This window comes from Myxocyprinus asiaticus, chromosome 19, assembly GCF_019703515.2.
Source record: "Myxocyprinus asiaticus isolate MX2 ecotype Aquarium Trade chromosome 19, UBuf_Myxa_2, whole genome shotgun sequence".
NCBI classification, from domain to species: Eukaryota; Metazoa; Chordata; class Actinopteri; order Cypriniformes; family Catostomidae; genus Myxocyprinus; species Myxocyprinus asiaticus.
In genome coordinates, this window is record NC_059362.1 from 35,082,259 (window position 1) to 35,092,896 (window position 10,638).

Below are 10,638 nucleotides of genomic sequence, written 5' to 3' on the forward strand. Positions count from 1 at the left end.
ATAACAAGATAACAAGACTAATAAACTTTAACCAATGAAGGGACAAGACTGCTAACAATATAACAAGACAATAAACCAATGAAAACAAGACACATGAACATGGAGGGAAACAGGATAATCACACGACTAGACAAAGAAGTGAACAAATTTCAAAATAAAAGACATGAACACAAAACATGAACAAAAACACATTAAACCTTTCACATCCTTTTCTGTAGTGGTTATTTTGAAATGACATTATCTTAATTTGTTACTAAAAAAGCATCTAGTTGTCTCAAAAGTATTTGCATAAGTTGACAAATTGTGCACTATAGGCCTAACTTTTGCCCCGGTATGTACTCTACTGTATATCACTATAACCCACCCTAGGCTCCCTTACCACCTGGTAAGGGTGGTATAGTGAAAACAGCGCGAGTTGAGCCGTTCAGGTGACAAGAACATCGGTGATCGTATCGGCTGTAAAAATCCTGATCTGGGCATCCCTAACAAAGATTTTAGTCATTAATCTTACAGTTCATAAAAAGTATTTTTGTTTAAACACTGACTCCTAACACTTACTTAGTTTACAAATTTTAAACCATTACTTCTACTACACATAAATAACTAATGAGAATGAGTACATCAATGCTTTTCCAATACTTGCAACACACACACACACACACACAACTTTTCAGGAGTTTGGAATCACTAAGAATGTTTTATCAGGGGGGCCTGGGTAGCTCAGTGGCAAAGACACTGGCTACCACCCCTGGAGTTTGCTAGTTTGCATCCCAGGGCGTGCTGAGTGACTTCAGTTAGGTCTCCTAAGCAACCAAATTGGCCCGGTTGCTAGGGAGGGTAAAGTCACATGGGGTGATCTCCTCGTGATTGCTATAATGTGGTTCGTTCTCAGTGGGGCGCATGGTGAGTTGAGCGTGGATGCCGCGGTGGATGGCGTGAAGCCTCCACACGCCCTATGTCTCCGTGGCAACACGCTCAACAAGCCACGCGATAAGATGCGTGCAACTGGGATTCATCCTCTGCCACCCGGACTGAGGCGAATCACTGTGACCACGAGGACTTAAAAGCACATTGGGAATTGGCCATTCCAAATTGGGAGAAAAAACAAGAAAAAAAAAAAAGAAAAGTGAATTTCAACAAAGCTATGCAATTGATCTAGACCCATATTACTGATTTTTCTGATATAAATGAAAGTGTGCACTCTCATGCCACTAATCATGGCATTATTAGAAAATGTATCAATGAAAAATAAAAAAAACCCAAAAAGAATATGACCCTGTTTCTTTTGGAATGATCAGAAATCTGTGTCAAAGTGCAGTTTACATATGTTTGCACTGGAGGAACACTTTTGGGAAAATTTCTTGTTTGTGGTTAATAGTTGATTAAGCATTCATTAAAGTGCACTGTAGTTGTTTGATGATGTAGCTGCTGAGGAAGCGCTGGCATCAGATACGTTGAACACATCTGAAAATATTTATTTGCATGTTACTCAAGATACTATTGTCTGGTGTCAGTAATGGTGGCATACTTAATGTATTTTGACTATATACTGTATATTCATTAACTTACTTCTTATTCTATTAAAGACGTAATTTGGACGTAAATTAAGTACATTTATAATCTGACAACATAACTGTAAGAGTAAAAGCACATAGCACTAATATTGAGCTCATGGGTGAGGTGTTCTGTTGACATTTACCCTGGTGCGGTTAGAGCTAAGATTCCTTAGTGACAGCTTTCCTGCCAGTGACTCACATTCAAAATGGTTTATAGCACAGTAAACATGTAGAAATGTGCTCAAAGCCTCTGATCATTTTTATAAGTCAGAAACCAACTTTTGTAATAACAAAGTAAAATCACATTCCAAATTTTGTAAATTAGTGTTTGTTTTTTATTTTATTTTTTAATGAATAGAATGTTAGCAGAGGCAAAGGAGTAAAAATGATTCAAACTATTGGTGTAGCACTGCATGATCAAACACATAATGTATATTCTCTAATGTATTACATTTGTTAAAACCAGAAATCAATTCATACCTTGCTGTCTAAAAGCGTTCCAAACACCAAAATGAAGAATCCCTGTAGAAGTGTTGCAAATATGCAAGGAAAATATTACTTGTAAAACTGTTTAATTTCATATAAAACATTGGAAATAGCATTTAATATTATTTATTTATTTATTTATTGTGTTGTGCTATAATTGTTGCACTTAAGGACACATTTAAAAAAGCACACAAAATGTAACATTACTATAATGTAAAAAATACAGAGACAGAAAGTAGTATTGTACCTGAAGTGAATTTAGAATTGCAAACACCACATGAATGCCTAAGGCAGTTGACACCATGGTTCCAATGCCAAATCCCCAAGTAAGACCAAAGATAGGAGTCAGAATGGCTACACATCTGGCAACGACCACTAGGGTGTGTTTCTCATCTGGTTGAGTTGCGGCACCAACTCCTCTCCTCAACATCTTATACAAAACCACAATCAAAACCAGAAGGTTGATGACTACAAAAGTCAGAGCTGGAATCACAAATGCCAGCAGGGCCTTAGATTCTTACCAATTCAGCCAGCATGCATTTGTCTTTGTAATATATTTTTGAGGTCCAGCTCTCGATGCAATAGTAATAACTGCTATGAGCAAAGGTGCGCCATAACCAACTATGAAGGCAATGGCCGTCATTTCTGACCTTGACATTTGAGACAGGACCATGACAGTGCGGTAAAAGAGCAAAAGTGCTGACATTAACATCCAGAAGAAAAGAGCCAGGTAAAAAAAGTGCATGAAAAAAACTGCTGGACTGCAGCGACCCACTAAGGGAGGCTGCTCTTGTTCTGCAGCTGCAGCTCCAATGATAAAACAGATGTCTGCAATCAGCAGAGACACAGCGATGTTGACTATAGAGACATGCCGCATGTAGGAGGTGTCGTTTCTTGTCATTGACTTCCATACAATAATCTCAATATCAAGCTGGCCATTGAAATAGTTACACCAATGTAAGTTATATAGGCTAAGGCATCAATTTGAATGGCAAACGGAGACATCAGGATTGAAAAAGAGGTTGTGTGGTTGCATTCACATTTAACTTTGCTCGATTCATTCAAGGGCCTTACTTCACATCCTGTGGAATCCCATCTGTCAAGATCAAAGTTCCAAAAGACACACTGAGGATTTACCAAAGACTCATTCGTAATGTCAAAAATAAAAGAAATCTTGTTAATTGTTTGGTTAACCTTAATCACAACCACATCTCCATTGATGCGGTTGACATCTGATTTTGTGCTGTCATTATTAGTAGTATTTCGAGTAGGCAGGACATTGTCAAGGTTTGTGAAGATTATAATCGTTATGGGGGTCGGTTCAGAAACCTCTTGTATATCAATAAGGGTTGTTGAGTTTGGTAGTTGAGATGATTGACTGAATGAACCTTTAATTGTAGTTCTATTCAGCTGAATGTATTTTTCAGTAATTGAAATATTGGCAACTGAGAGACAGTCACTTATAATCTCAATAGCTCTCAGAAGTTCAATGCTGGTGTTTTGTGGCATGCTGCTACTGGTCAATGTTTGCCATGTATGATTGGCTTCATTTGATATAATGATATCCATTGTTTTTAGAAAATTCTGGAAATAAAATAGAAAAATATGATTAGTACAAAAATGTATGTAAACAGATGGGACAGTGGATGTACCAGTGGCATGCAGTCAGCCCCTTCAAACCCTTCAGAGAAGGGGTGACATAAATGGAGACGGAACGGGTACCCGGTTAATGTACTGCAAACCACTGGAATGTACACTTATAATAATGAGATTAAAATTGCCAGAATTTGATTTATATACCTAGATAATTTTGATAATTTAATAAAAATAAAACATAAATACTGTATATAATATATATTTTATATTAGATTTAATTCATGCCAATAGTGAGAGTGACTGTTTTATGAGAGATGTATGTATGATGCATCAATATAACTGATGACTTTTTAAAAACTGACAAGATTTGCATTATCTTTTTGCAATTTACTGAGAAAACACTACACTGCATGTTATAGGCAACATGTATTAAAGTTAGTGGATACAACAAGCATACAATACACATTAAATGTACTCACAAAAAATAAATAAATATACATGCCTTCATCATAGGCTTATTGATTGTAATGTTTTGTGAAATATCAGCAATTTTGGAGAGCATGTCAACGATTGTTTTGACAGTCTCTGTAGACTGTTATCTCGTTAATACTCTGCACTGTAGCATCACTGAGGTTAGCCAAAAACACTGGAATATCCTCCACAATCAAGATCTAAACTCCAAAGTATTAAGAAATGCAAATATTAGAAACATTCAAAATGTATAATTGATTCTTTCTTTTTTATATAATACATGATCAAATAGATTACCTTAGCTTTCAAGTTCTTTGATTATTTGAGGTACACATTTATCTTGAATCTGTGTCCAATTATCTGACAAGTGACATTCATAAGTTATGCTGCCTTCTTTGCCCTTTTCACAGGGTCCTTTCACAGTTGCACCTTGCTGTCCAATTCCAAGAGTTTCATTTTTGCAGTCAAATTCTGGAGCTGGAAAATATTTAAATGAGTTTCAGAAAAAAACAGAAAAGCAATTGACTATTCAGTTTTGCAGACATTACACTTTCTACTATTTGAGAATTACTGCAATTCAGTAGCAGTCCTGTACATAAAGAATAAATAAATAAATAAATAAATTGCAAGGTATTTGCACACTAATTAGATCAAAGTCAAGTTAAAGTCATCCAAAACAATTGCATAATAGTATAAAGGATCTTGCTGCTGTATCAGAAACTGAAGGCTTACTTTCTTTGTTTGTCTTAAATGTGACACTCTTGCTGCTATAACTGTACTTAAGTAGTTGTGGCAGATCCTTGAGACGGCAGGTAAAGGTTTCATTCTTACAATTTACCTTCTGTATTCCATGTTTTAATGTGATACAGCTTGACTCTGATTGGGTAAAAATGTGAAATACATTCACTGATTAACATGTGTTAAAATAATGCTCAATAACTTCTATAAAACTGCATCACCTTTATCTGAATTTTGCACTTTGCCATCCAGGACCCACTCAATATTGTAGGCTGCATCAATACAGCATCTCAGTTGCACAGTCAAATCATCACACGGAAAAACACGTTCATTCCCACCCACATTGATATTGGGGAGTTGTTCAATAGCAATGTTTTGCCACTGAATGTAAAGTATTGAATTCCTTTGTATGATGCATGAGTATCTACCTGTAAGTGAAACAAAACAGAATACTTTTGCCTTATTTTATTAACAATACAATACAAATGAGGGTATATGGTGTTAACTTCCTGTTTGTGTAGCTTAATTCTGATGTGGTTTCATAATCAAACTGTTGCTTTCAACATTTAATTTATTAAAAATGTTAATATAACAGAGTGATGTACAAAAAATAATGGCATTTCTTTCAGCAGAGGTTTCAGAATCCTGACCTAGACAGTTGGACAAATGTAACATCATAATGCTGAATAATAAATTAACTTTTTAAGACAATTTGACAATAACCTGGTTTTGATATAGGACTCTATAAGCTGCTATCAGTCATTTGTCATATAATAAGATATCATAGACAGCACAAAGATAAATCACATGTGACTCACCACTGTCACTTTGACCGGCATCCTTTAGAATGAGAGTTCTACTGCCATTTACAATGGAGTATTTTGTGCTGTCTGCAAGATCTTTGTAATTCACTGTCCATTTTATTTCTCCTTGAGCAGACTCTGGAGGTGTACAGTTCAGCTCCACCTTTTCTAGAGGATATATTTTACCAGTGATGGAGAACAGGGTTGTCTGTACTAAAAGTGAAATATATTACAGAGCATTTTGAGCTCATATCACCTTTCTTGTCATTATTAAGCAAATAGTGATACTGTCAAAATGTTTACAAGTGATAAGTTTGATCATAATAACAAGCAACTGATGCTTCCTGAGTGAGGCAAAAGAACGATCCATGAATAATAAACCACAGGGGGAAAAACTCACACAAAAAGCAACTAGCTACATAATTAGTGTGACAGATTTAAGAAATGTGAATATATTTTAAATAAACACTGACTAAACTTACCACTTTGAGCAAAAGGATTCTGAGCTAACATGATTCCTACATTCTTGAGAATTTCGGAAACCTGTGCATTTGCTGTTCCAATATCAAGGGTACTAATTGTGCCAACTGAACTAATTGTGAAGTCTGCTATAATGCTACCAGCCCTGTGGACCACAACAAAAATCATACCAATGAGAAGACACTGTTTTAACAGGAGTGTGAAAACAAAAATGGAATTGGAATTTTTATCATCTACTGTATTTCTGCACCTTTTGAGAGAGAAGTTAGATTCTAGACCATACCTGAAGCCAGTGACTTTTGCAGAATCTTTAATGTAGTTAGACACATTTGAGTAACTTCTTTCAATCTGTAAAAACAGTCATCAATGTCTACATAAGAAAATCATATAGACATTTAAATATGGATTATATCAACAAGTTTGCACAATAATCCAAAATAATCCTAATAAATGATAATACTAAAAATCATCATTCAGTTCATACACATGCCCATTTTATAGCTATTTATCACATATTGTTTTACAATAAATATCTGCTGGCGCATAAGGCAGAGTAGAATATTTGAGTAAAATCCAAAACAAACATACAAAAATTATAATTATAAACTAAAAATTATAAACAAAAATTATATAATTATAAAATATTATAAAATTATTAACAAAGAAATTATAATCTATGTGCTATTGTAAGCAATCCATCAATTTTATACATTCATTTTATCAGTATAATTTCTTCAATCCAACCATCAAATTAAAGTAAAAAAAAAAAAAAGAATACAATATACACACCTTTTGTCATTGGTGTAGTTGTTGTAATAGTTGTTGGTGGTGTAGTTGGTTTTGCTGTAGTTGGTTTATTAGTAGTCATTGTAGTAGGTTTTGTTGTAGTTGTTGTTATAGTTGTCATATTTCTTGACGGAGTAGTTGTAGCTGTTGTACTTGTTGGTGTAGTTGGTGTTGTTGTTGTAGTTGTTGTTGTTGGCAAGCCCGTAACCATGTATTTGGTCCCCCCTTGAACATTTTGGGGGTGGGGGGTCACAGGTGTTGAGTTCACAAATATAATGGTCCTCTTTGGTCCTTTAATATAGTAAAGGTGATAAATGCAATAATGTTCTAAATTAAAAGCTTGATTTGCGATAAAGGCCCAATATTTTATAATATTTGGTTTTAAAAGATACATGTATTTTTAAAGTTCACACAGTACAAGACAAACACTGTGTCTGCATTACTAGCAATTTGCCTGTTTCAGTCATCTTTTATTTCTTTTTTGTACTGTCTGAAAAAAAGATGAATATCATCTGAATTTCTTTTCATCATTGATGTATCTGTAAAATGACATGGCTGTGTCAGCGGATTAGCAAAAAGGAAGTTACTCCCCTCAAGTTGTCCCTCACTGAGTTTTTCTCCCCAGTAGAATCTTAACACAATGTTTTCTTCAAGAATCCTAACGCTGCTCTTTGCCATACAAAAACAGTTCATAATGACCACTGCTGTCAAGGTCCAAAGACAAAAAAATAAAAATAATAATAATGATAAAATATCATAAAAGTAGTCCATACAACACACAGCTGCTGTATGGCCCCAGAAAGCTTGGAATAAAGTGCACAAGTCATATGGATTACTGTTATGATGTCTTTATGCTGAACCTTTAATAGTGCTTTATAGTATTTGTCCTTTATGAAGGTTGACAGCTCCTGCTCACTATAAACTGTTATTCTATGGAACAGAGCTGCTTAACATATCTATTTTTATGTTCCAAGAAAAAAAACAATCATATGGGTTTTGAACAACGTAAGGGTGAGTAAATGAGTGAGTAAAAGTACATTTTTAGGTGAACTACTCCTTTAACTGGTGGCTCATTTTTGAGCAATAAATAAATAAAAATAACAGCCCATCTGGCACCAAGGATCTTCCATGCGATTATCTAATCAGCCAATTGTGTGGCAGCAGTGCAGTGCATAAAACCATGCAGATACAGGTCAGGAGCTTCAGTTAATGTTAACATCAACCATCAGAATGGGGGAAAAATGTGATCTCAGTGATTTGGACCGTGGCATTATTGTTGGTGCCACATGGGCTGGTTTAAGTATTTCTACAACTGCTGATCTCCTGGAAGCACAACAGGCTCTAGAATTTACTCCGAATTGTGCCAAAAACAAAAAACATCCAGTGAGCGGCAGTTCTGTGTACGGAAACGCCTTGTTGATGAGAGGGATCAACAGAGAATGGCCAGAATGGTCCGAAATGGTCCTGACAAAGTCTATGGTAACTCAGATAACCGCTCTGTACAATTGTGGTGAGAAGAATATCATCTCAGAATGCTTTTCTGAGATGCGGGATGACGCTGTTTTGGCGGCACGAGGGGGACCTACACAATATTAATGTTGTGGCTGATCAGTGTATGTTATTTAGTTGTATGATCTGGATGAAGACAACAATCAAATTTAAGCTTCAAAATTGGCATAAAAGGAATCAAAATATTGACATTCTAATTGGTGAAAAATAAAGTCTTCATTATATCTGCATTTTTTAACAGGCCTTAATCGCACTAAGCAATTTAATTTAATTTAATTTTATTTAATTTAATTTATTTATTTATTGCTGCCTCTTTTTGGCTTTCTAAAGGACTTACACAACAGCATTTCCCTATCTGTCACTCACTCGACGTTGGTGTCGATATAGTGACACTAGGGGTCACTCTTGGGAGCCCGAGACACCTCTGGTCTTTGATAAAAGACCAATGAAAATTGGCGAGTGGTATTTGCATGCCACTTCCCCGGACATATGGGTATAAAAGGAGCTGGTATGCAACCACTCATTCAGATTTTCTCTTCGGAGCCGAACGGTCATGCTCATTGAGCTGAATATCACTGTTCATTCACCTCTGCTGGATCTGATGGCGCATTTCAGCGGCTTCTCCCTCCTCTGCACTGGTGCACTGCAGAGAACGCCCCTGGGCGCTTCGGCAGAAAAACTAGAGAGTATATTTTCTGAAAGAGCGTTTTTCCCCTCTAAAAGAGTATATTTCTCTAAAAGAGCGCACACACGGAACGTCTTTTTAAAGACGCGTCTTTCTAAAGATGCCTTTCCGATTGTGTGTTATTCCTGGTTGCGGTCGTTATCTCTCAACTTCGGATGGTCATGATCGCTGTCTTTCGTGTCTGGGCGTGACCCACACTGAGGCTGCGTTTGTGAATGGTTCATGTTCTCACTGCGAGAACACGACCATGGCAACATTGTGGTCGCAGCTTGCTTTCGTAAGAGCAACCAGCAGCAACCCGCCTTGGTCCTTCTACCTACGGGTATGAGGCCAGCACGGCTAGCACTGGGGGCGATTTGGGGACCCCAATGGGATCGTCTTCGCCAGGGTATCCCCCCGTGGACCTCCCATTCCCCAGCACACTCATCTGCCCCAATCGGGCTTCCGGATGAGTTCGCCGGCTCGTCGCACGGTGAGTCTGGCTTCTTGTTCGGAGCTCGCGAAGATGATGAGCTCTCAAGCACAGCATCGGAGAGCAGGCTTGTCCAGTCAGACGCAGAAGCCTCAGCTGGGCTTCCCCCTTCGGGGACGATCGCCCAGTCACAGGTCGATGCCGAAATGACGGACATGCTTTCCTGGGCGGCCGCGAGTGTCGGGCTAGAGTGGAACCCTCCACTCTCCCCTGAACCCTCGTGGCTTGATGATTGGTTTCTGGGCTCGCTGCGCCGCTCAAAGCAGCCGTGCCCCGCTCCAGTGCCATTCTTCCCAGAAGTGCATGAGGAGCTGACGAAGTTGTGGGAGGCACCTTTCACTGCCCGGCCCCGACTCCGCAGTTCCCCCACTCTCACTACCCTCGATGGCGGGTGGCCAAGGGCTATACGGTGATTCCCCTGGTGGATAAGGCACTCGCGGTGCACTTATGCCCGCAGAGTGCCGCCACCTGGCGTGGACGCCCTAATGTCCCGTCCAAGCCCTTTAGGATCACGTCGTCCCTGATGGCTAAAACCTACAGTGCTGCTGGACAAGCCGCCTCTGCCCTGCACGCCATGGCTCTCCTGCAGGTCCACCAAGCCAAGGCGCTGAAAGAACTGCACGAGGGTAGTTCTGCCCCAGATTTGATGCAGGAACTGCGCTCGGTGACCGACCTCGCCATCCGGGTGGCGAAGGTCACGGCGCAGTCTCTCGGGCGGACGATGGCCACACTAGTGGTCCAAGAGCGCCACCTTTGGCTCAACATGGTCGAGATGTGCGAGGCCGACAAGACACGGTTCCTTGCTGCCCCCATTTCGCAGGTGGGCCTATTCGGCGACACCGTTGAGGACTTTGCCCAGCAGTTTTCAATGGTGAAGCAGCAGACAGAGGCAATCCGAAACATCCTGCCCTGGCGCGGCTCAAGATCCTGCACCCAGTCTGCTCGTCGCCAAGGGTGTCCAACTGCAGTGACCGCACTGGCTCCGCCGCAGCCCGCCCCTTCGGCCCGGCCCCGGCATGGAGACCACCGCAGGAAGCCGACGCCACCCTTCTCACA

The 10,638-nt window shown here is 39.1% G+C and overlaps 1 long non-coding RNA gene and 1 pseudogene across 1 annotated transcript; both read right to left on the bottom strand.

Annotated features, from left to right (window-relative positions):
* Positions 1-1,371: 1,371 nt before the first annotated feature.
* LOC127409966 (adhesion G-protein coupled receptor F1-like) lies at positions 1,372-6,163 on the bottom strand (annotated as a pseudogene).
* Positions 6,164-6,176: 13 nt separating this feature from the next.
* Positions 6,177-7,129, bottom strand: LOC127409781 (uncharacterized). Its single transcript, XR_007892044.1, has 3 exons — positions 6,920-7,129; positions 6,414-6,478; positions 6,177-6,275 (listed from the first exon to the last, which is right to left on the bottom strand). It is a non-coding gene; the product is annotated as an uncharacterized LOC127409781 (long non-coding RNA).
* Positions 7,130-10,638: the final 3,509 nt, after the last annotated feature.